We start from the raw sequence: 9,472 nt of genomic DNA on the forward strand, positions 1-9,472 counted from the left end.
GTGACTTTAGGTTTTTTTACCACAACAGCATCTCCACCTATTTGAAGAGCAATAAATAGCTCACAGACCTGGGAGACAGTGGACAATGTGCAGTCTATAGACGATGCCTGTCCACTTATGAATTCCCAGAACTCCCCCAGGTTGAGGGTCGCTGCTCTGGGAAAAGAGGAAAGGAGAGGATAGAGAATCACCCCAGCCAGGTACTGCTTGGGCCTGGGTCAGACGGAAGAAGCTAGGCTGAGCTCAGCTCCACACCCTCTCCATTTTGCTACCTCCCACAGGCTCTCCTACTGAAGACAGGGTCAAACCCTGGCACTCTGCCACCTCCAGCAAGTGCTTAACCCCTAACAGCTGGGGTGGCTTGTGCTTGGGAAGGGTGCAGGAGGAGGAGAGGCGCAGTCAGGGCAGGGGCTGGGAGAGGGGCAAGACAGCTGAGCAGAAAGGGGTAGAGTGTTATTCAAAGTGTGGCCTGTAAACCAGCAGGATCAATATGACCTGGGAACTTGTGGGCGTTTCAAATTCTCGGCCCCCACCCCAGACCTACTGGATCAAGGTGAGGCCCAGCATTACCTGCTTTAACCAGCTGTCCAGGTGATTCTTAGACACTGCTAAAATTAACTGTGGTATAGAGGGCACAAGGTTGGCACGAAGTGCTCTATGCAGAATCAGTGAAAGAGTTGAGTCCTCCATTCATCCCTCTGTGCAGCCAACCAGACATCATCTAATGACACCTACTAGATGTGAGTCAAGCACTTTTCATATAAGCCTTCCTGAGGGAAAGGCTCAGAGATGGAAATAACCTGGCTCCCTTAGGCCCAACCCCCTTTCTAATCTCTCCCTGGTCACCCTTTGGCCTCTTGTTCTGGGCGAAGAGTTCCACACCCCCACCCCCACCCCCATCCTAGTCTATGTGTGTGGGGTGGGGGAGGGGAAGTGTCTCAGGAGGGGTGTCAGGCAAGGCTTCCTGGCAGACCCAGCTGTCCTTTCCAATCCACATGGCCCTCCCCACTCCAGCTCCCTCACAACAAGCACACCCAACAGCTGCAGGAATCATCCAGCCTGGCCCAACTCTAGCCTCAATGTCCCCCAGCTCAGGGGAAGTGGAGTTCAACCTGTTCTTCCCTGCCTGGCCTTCCCAGACCTCCTCAAGGGACCTAGACCCACCACAGCCTGAACCATGACAACTCTTCTTCCCCTCCCCACAAACCTCCCCTTCTTGAGGGCATTGGGAAAAGCTGCCAAATACAATGTCCTCACCTCAGTGCCTTCAGCCTGAGCCCCAAACCCAGCCACCAACTCCTTAGGTCACAGCCCACCCCCACCCAACACCACTCCACACTGTGGGTGGGATCTCATCTCCACACAAGCCAAGCAGCTGGCTGAACCACCTGCCTACAGAAGAGACCAAATGGAAGGCTGAGAGGAAGGGCAGGGGTCGGGGAGGCTCTGAGGGAGAGGAAGCAGGGGTGAGAGGGCCAGACCAGGAAGTCTAGGATGTTAGAGCTGGAAGGGCCCTGAGGGATCAACTAGTATAGTCTCAACATTTTACAGATGAGGGTGAAGCTCAGAGAGGTTGTGCCTTGCCCATTATCACACAGCAAAGTAGTGTCAGAGCTCAGCACAAAGCTGATCTTCCAGTCCAGTACTCTCCACAGCCCTCCCCCAGAAAGGAGGAGAGGAGATAGTGGGATACGTGTATAGTAAAACATTCTCCCCAACCAACTGTAGTCCACTCCATTGCAGACCCAGGGTCCTCCTCTAGGGAGCTTTCTTTGGTTAACTCCTCATTTCTTCTCCTCTGTCACTCATTCCACCACTGTTGACTGCCCATAACTGGCACTTGGTTCATTAGATCATCTCTTATTCATGTTATGGCTCTTTATATCTTGGGGGGGGGTGTGTGTGTGTGCGCGCACACATGTCCTGCCTCCCCCATTAGACTGGAGATTTCCCAAGGACATAAGATATGTCTCTATCATCACTCTGGGTGTTCCTAGAGAACAGATGATGTCTCCCCTCCCATTAGACTGGGAGCTGTCTGTGGGCAGGGACTGTCTCCCCTATTAGACTAGAAAAAAAACTGAGTTTCCAGAATTTTGTGGGCCTTCTTCTCACCTCCATGATTCTCTTCAACCAAGACAGCCTGGTGTTAGCCCTTTAGCCATGTGGACTGGGACCTAAGAGCAGGGAGGCCCTTGGATGAGGAGTACCCAGTTAAGAGACTATCTACCCCTGAAATGGCTGGTGGGATTTGGGGCCATTGGGTCCACCACCGTGGAACATAACTTGGGAATTCTCAGACAGCTGTTCCCATTCCTTGCCCATCCTAAGATTCCAAATTTTTGTCACAGCAATTACCTACCTTGGTGTTCTGTAATTCCTGTCTCACTAGCTCTCCTAGGAAATTCCCTGAAGATTTGAAGGGAGCTCTTCCTAATCTGGAGACCCTCTGAACTAAGGGAGTCTTGGGAGGGTGAGGGGTGAGAGGAAGGGTCTCTCTTTTTCCCCTTGGTCAAGGCCTCTGGGGATGGTTGAGGCAGACACCTCCCTCTCCAAAGCTCCCCAGCCTCCTGCCCCACCCAGCCACATTGGCCTTCCCTCTCTCATTCACCCCAGCCCCTCCTTCTTACCATGTCCCAGGAAGAGTAGGGACCATAGTTCAGCAAAGGCCCTCAAAGCTCACCACCTCTCTAAGGAACTCATCAAGGAGCCTCCCTCTATGCTCTCAAAGAAGCTGCTGGGATTTTTGTTACAACCGCCAACCTGCCCCAGTCCTAGTAGAGTTAATGCTGGAACATTTCTGATATTATTATGCTAAGCACACAACAAGATGTGTTGTGTGCTTAGCATAATAATATGAGGCCCCCATGTATGTACTGCACCCACTGTGACCCTGACCCAGAGATGTGTCAGGGTCACAGTGGGTGCAGTACATACATGGGGGCCTCATCCCTGTCCCAGAGGATCCTGACACAGCCACCTCCCACACTAGGCTGAGCTTTACAGTATACAAAGCACCTTCATAGACAGCAACCTAAGAACATGTATGTAAAAGGCTGGAGAGCAGTGCTTCATCTGCCACCCTCCACGGCACCTGGTTAGAGCACTTTCCAAATTTACACTCTGTTGGTGTGACTAACCCCACTCCACCCCATAAGATTAAGTATGTGCTCTCAATGGCCAGGGTGCGTGGCATATAGTAGCCATTCAAGAAGTGTTTGTTGCCAAGTTCCGGCTTTTGCAGGCTTTACTGTATGTATATGCTTATTTCTTTCCCTCTTCTCCCTTCTATTTTAATATTTTCTTCCCTCTTTCTCCTTTCGTGTAAGTTCTTAGTTCTGACTAAACACGCAGGAAGACATTCGGACTTCAAAAATCATTTGTCTTTTGGAACACTGGGGGAGATCTTCAAGATATTTCTTACAATGAATATTATTTTTTAAAAAAAGAAGTGTTGGATGGATGGACGGACGGACGAAAAATGAATATGATCTATTCAACAATCCTATGAGATACATAGAACAGGCCTATCCCAGTTTGTGGATAAAGGAAATTTAGGCTCAAAGACATTAAGAAATGTGTCCAAGACCCCACAAATAGTCAGGAGAGGTGGAATACCACGCCAGGCATTTTTAGTTTCAGTGCCACCACCCTTTGTACCACATCCTACAATAGTCCCAGCTTGGAATCAAACCCAGGTTTCCAGACTCCCAGCCTACACCCAGGAGCGTTGTGTGTGGCTTAGGAGGTCCATACATTGCACAACCCCAGGAGATTCTTCTCACCTCAAAGTCTCTAAATGGCAACCTTGGAGTTTTTGTAGGACTCAACCTGCATGGCTGCACATGGAGGCTTTGCCTCTATACTCACTCCTAAGCTCTCTGTGTACACACTCAAATACTTAAGGCAACAAGAACTCATCCCCTCCTTCTCTTCTCCCACCAGCCACAGTGCCGGCCAGCAGGAGCTGGGACGGGCAGGTGAGGATCCCTGAGGAATATACAGCACCCCCCCAACACCACCACTCTGTGCCTCCTGCCTTCAGGTAGGAGCATTTCTATCAAACCTCACCAAGGCCCCCACAGCTCCCTTACACACACCCACACACTGGGTGCCACACCACACTCATCTCCTCACACATGTGGGTGTATACCGCTCACACACACATGTGCACCAGGCAGTTCTCTGCAGCTCCTGTCTGAGACTCAGAAAATCAGGGGGGCTGAGGGCTGGGGGCGGCCTTCCCTACCAGAGCCCCCTCTCCTCCACTCGTGTGCAGGGCCCTGGCCCCTGGGGGTGGGGGGAACAAGGCTGGGATTAATAAGCGGCCCGGCTCCCTCCCCTAATGGGCTCCAGCTGCACAAACATTCCCAGAATTCAGAGCCGGCTCTGTCTGGGGCAGCCCAGGCCTCAGCCCCAGCATTCCTGGCCCCCTCCCCCCTCCCCAAGCCTGGGACAGCTGCTCCGGAACTCCAGCAACTGGCCAGGGATCGAATCCCAATTCAGCTTTTCCAGAGGTGGGGCGCACTAATAGCTGGGGGAGGTGTGGTGTGGGGTGGGGAAGAGAGAAGAGCTGAACAAACTCTGAAGAGGCATCCTAGTTCCTGCCCTACCTGCCCCTCCCACCCTGATTTCCTGCCTACCCTTCCTCCAACACTGCTCACACTCTTAGCAGTAGGTACCAGGGGCCCAGCTCAATCTTACCTGATTTGTCTCCCCAGGCAGCGCCCTTGTCTGGTAATACCCAGGAGGAGGTAGTGGAGAGGGGGCAAGGGAGCTGAGAGGAAAGATAAATATCTCCCCTTGTGTTTTAAGAGATCCAGCTGTATCCCTGCTGGAATCCATGGCCTGGCAGGGGCTTCCTTCAAACAGATTCTTATCAAGAAGGTGGATGGGGCAGGGGGAACAGGAAAGAGAAATGGGGTCTCCCTTCTCCCTTTATCCCCCCAGGGAGGAACATTTAGGGACCCAATGGCAGGAGTCATCAGTGGATAAAGATGTGCCTGTGTTGACACCTCTGAACCTTTCCATCTTGTTGTTCCTGCCTCAGAATCCAGGGTCAGAGGGGGTCGTTGAGCTATTTTTGTCCTGTTGCTTACAGTTAAGCCACCTATGGGACACCAGGGATGAGGCCAGGTGAGGAGACCTGTGACTTGTGTTTGTGCTAGCGTCCATCTGAGTGGGGAAAGTGGTGGAGAGTGTGGGTGACCTAACAGTGGTATGTGTACGTGTGTGTCTGGGTATGCATGGTCTCTATGCACAAGCATGAGCAACTGTGTCAAGTGGCACCCACTTGAAGGTGTTTGAAAGTAGACGAGTGTGTGCCAGTCTACTTCCCAGTGTTCAAAAATGCAGTAAGTGTGACACTGACTTAGGAAAACAGAAAGGGCTGCCTGCCAGCCACTCCCTACCCCACAATGGAAGTATCCTGACCATAGGGCATATGCTAGAGAGAAGTGAAAAGGACAAAGAATAGTAAAAAGAAGAGAAGTCAGTGAAGCTGTGTGAGCAGCAGAGGGCACTGACCTGGGACTTGAGAAATCCGAGGCTTAGGCCCAGCTCTGATATGAACCAGCTGGGGACTTCAGACAAGTCACTTCCTTCATCTGGGCCTCAGTTTCCTTATCTTGAATATGAGAAGGTGACTAGGATTTCTCCTGAATTCCTTCTTAGATTCCATTGTGACTAGAGCTGGATTTAGGGCACAGGGAGGATCCTCCATCCCCTCAGGCGTATGAAGAAAAAGGGCTCTGGAGAGGCGACCAAGAGCAGTCAATGAGGATTAAATGGAGGGTCCCCAGGTCTCTCTGGCCCTGGCGGGAAAATATGGAGGAAGCAGTGTGGCCCCTGCCTTGAGAAGCCCCAGTCTGTGGGGAGGCAAGGTACACCAAGACAAGGAGGCAGATAAAGGCCAACTTAGCTCTTGATAGTTGCTCATTGAGTCAGGGAGCATGGGGTCATCACAAGGCCCTGTCACCCCACCCTCTCTCCTCCATGTACACAGGGCAAACACACCTGCCCCCTTCCCCAGGCCCCTGCTAAGGAATGCAGACAGACCTCTCCAGGTCTTTGTCTCCATCAATCACACTGTCCACATAACCTGCTTCCTTGTGGACCCAGCCATTCCTTCATAGAGGCACAGAGGGGATGGCTCCCCAAACCCACCCAGCACACAGCAGCCCCTGATGGTGTCTGAACACTTTAACTCATCATTACTATACATGACCCCACCCCCCAACTATGGAGCCAGCTCCTGAGTTGGAGGGAAAGAACGAAAAGAGGCCTTTTCCTTGCATACATGGAGAAACAGAAGGGCTTTGGTTAGGGACAGAACTCTGGAATTGTGCCTCCATCCCTTGCAGCCACTCTCTCCTAAGTGAGCATGATTTAGCCATTCATCTGCCATTTAGTGGTATTTCTATTGAGCCCTACATTAGAAATTGTGAGGAATACAAAAAAATAAAAATAACATTTCCCTCAGGAATATGAAGTCAGGAAAAAAAAAGCCCTTCACGAAAACCGCAGGTGGGTTTAGAACCAATTCTGGATGGACCCAAGGAAACAGTAATCAATACGCAATTGGATTTTTGAGCTGTTGTGGGCATCATAGAGTAACAATAGATAAGGACACCTGAACCTCCTCCAGGAAGTTTTGGATTATAAAGCTGTGGGTGTTTTGCAGGGATACCGGGGTTTTAAAAATAAAAACAAGAAAAGCAGCAGACTGTGGTTATGAAACTCTAAGATATAGATGGGCAAGAATTCATCGCTTTTCTTCCCCACCATTCCCTCCCTCCCTTTTTCAGTTATCTTTTGAGTAACAGTCCACCCCAAAACAGAGTGGTTTAACACAACAACAATCTTATTTGCTCATGATTCTACAATTTGGGCAGGGTTCAGCGCGGACAGGTTGTCTATGCTCCATGTGGTATTGGTTGGGACAGCTCAGCTGGGTCTGGAACATCCAAGATGGCTTCACCCATATGTCTGGTGCCTCAGCTGGGGTGGCTAGAAGGAATGGAGGCTGGCTGGGCCTTCATAGTCTCTCATTCCCTAGGGCATCTCTCTCCCTCTCTCTCTATGTAGCTTCTTTCTCCTGCAGGGGAGTTGGACTTCTTTATGTGGGGCTGGCTTCCAAGAGGGAAGCAGTGGAAGCTGCCAGGCCCTTTAAGACCTAGACCTGAACTAAAACAGTATCAGTTTTCCTGCATACTATTGGTCAAAGCAAGTTTTTAACCTGAAATGCCCTTCCTCCCCATGCCTACCTGACAAATTTCTACTTGCTCCTCAAACCCCAAATATCTTCTCTATGAAGCTTTATTCATATCGCCAGGCAGAGTTCTTTTCTCCCTCCTCTATATTGCCCAGACACCTTGAATCTTCCTCTATTAGCATTTTTTACTAGAATTTTAATTATCTGTTTATAAGTTTGCCTCTCCCACTACACTGGGAATTCCTCAGTGGCAGAAATAGTATCATTCATCTTTTCACCCCTGGGGTAAGGCAGATGTACAGTGGAAGTGTGTTGAAAGAGTGAGTAAATGAATGGATGGATGGATGGATGGATGGATGGATGGATGGATGGATGGATGGATGGATGGATGGAAGAATCAAGGAAAGAATTATTTTATACCTGGTTCTTAATGGTATGTACCCTAAATTTTCCTCAGTATGCATGGTATTAGTTATCTACTGCTGCAAAATGAATTACCCCCAATTTAGCACTTTTAGATAACAAATATTTCTTATCTTGCAGTTTATATGGATCATGAATTTGGGTGCAACTTAGCTGTGTGCCTTTGGCTCAAAATCTCTCATGAGGTTGCAGTCAAACTACTGGCTGGAACTGTGGTCTCATTTGAAGGTTTGACTGGGGCAGAGCAGGGAGGGGAATCTGCTTCCAAGCTCACTCACATGGTTGTTGGTGGGTCCCAGCCCCTTACCACATGGGCCTTCCTACAGGGCTGACTCCTAATATGGCAGCTGCTTTCCCCCAGGCCAAGCAATCCAACAGAAAATGAGAGAGGGTGCTCAAAATGAAAGTTGCAGTCTTTTTATAACCTTGAAGTGACATCTATCATAGTCGCAATATTCGATTCATTAGAAGTAAGTCACGGAGTCTGGGGACCATGGTTTCAGGGGACATCTAGGTCAATTGGCATAACCAAGTTTATTAAGAATATGTTCTACATCCAACTTTGGTGAGTGGCATCTGGGGTCTTAAAAGCTTGTGAGCGGCCATCTAAGATGCATCAGTTGGTCCCAACCGGCTTGGAGCAAAGGAGAATGAAGAACACCAAAGACGTAAGGAAAATATTAGCCCAAGAGACAAAGAGCCACATAAACCAGAGACTCCATCAGCCTGAGACCAGAAGAACTAGATGGTGCCCGGCTACCACGAATGACCACTCTGACAGGGAACACAACAGACAGTCCCTGACAGAGCAGGAGAAAAGTGTGGTGTAGAACTCAAATTCACGTAACAAGACCAGACATAATAATGGTCTGACTGAGACTGGAGGAACCCTCGAAGCCATGGCCCCTGGATGCTCTGTTAACCCAGAACTAAAACCATTCCTGAAGTCCATTCTTCAGACAAAGATCTGCTTCTTAGCTCAAGCAGATACACAAGACCACATGGGATGAGAAGGATGAGAAGGCAGAAAGGGACAGGACACAGGACACCCAGGAGGAGTGTGCTGTCACATTATAGGCATTACAATTAGTGTCACATAATAATGTGTAAAAAATTCTGTATGAGAAACTAACTTGAGCTGTAAACTTTCACCTAAAGCACGCCACACACAAAAAAAGGTAAAAATTAAAATATGCATCCATCCTACTCTTAGGGGAACCCACTCTAGATCAATTTTTGTTTTGGATCTCTTCTCTTTTCTGCCATCATTTGCTTTACAACAAGAGACGTCATATTCTTTTGCTTGGCTTTCCAGACATAAATCAATTAAAGGCTTTTGAATTACTAACAAGTCCTGGATGACTGATACAATGAGATACAAACTTTGAAAATTTAGCCCCTCATTGAATCTTGAAAAACACTTTTAAGATTTGAATGAATGTGTGAATAAAAATAAAATAATTTATGTAATAGAAAAAAAAAAAGTAAGTCACTAGGTCCAGCTATGATGGAGGGCTTCCTAGAAGCTGCCTACCAAATGTAGTCATAGTTTGTCCACTTTAAATGACACAAAGTAGGAAAAGAAGAAAAAAAACAAGAGAAATTCCTGTTGAAGGACCTTGAGCCAGGATAATATCTTTGGGAGCAAAAATCCCAATCACTGAGATGGTGTTAACAGAAATTTTACCTAGCTCTGGTGAAAATGGCTTTGTGTCCGCACACAGGCACACACACACACATGAATTCATGTTTGCACCCATAAGACTGAGAAGGAGCTAGCCCTTTTTGCATCTCTCCTGGGGATGGCAGAAATTGAAATCAAGATTTTCGGTCTGG

Source organism: Loxodonta africana, chromosome 18 (assembly GCF_030014295.1).
Source record: "Loxodonta africana isolate mLoxAfr1 chromosome 18, mLoxAfr1.hap2, whole genome shotgun sequence".
NCBI lineage: Eukaryota > Metazoa > Chordata > Mammalia > Proboscidea > Elephantidae > Loxodonta > Loxodonta africana.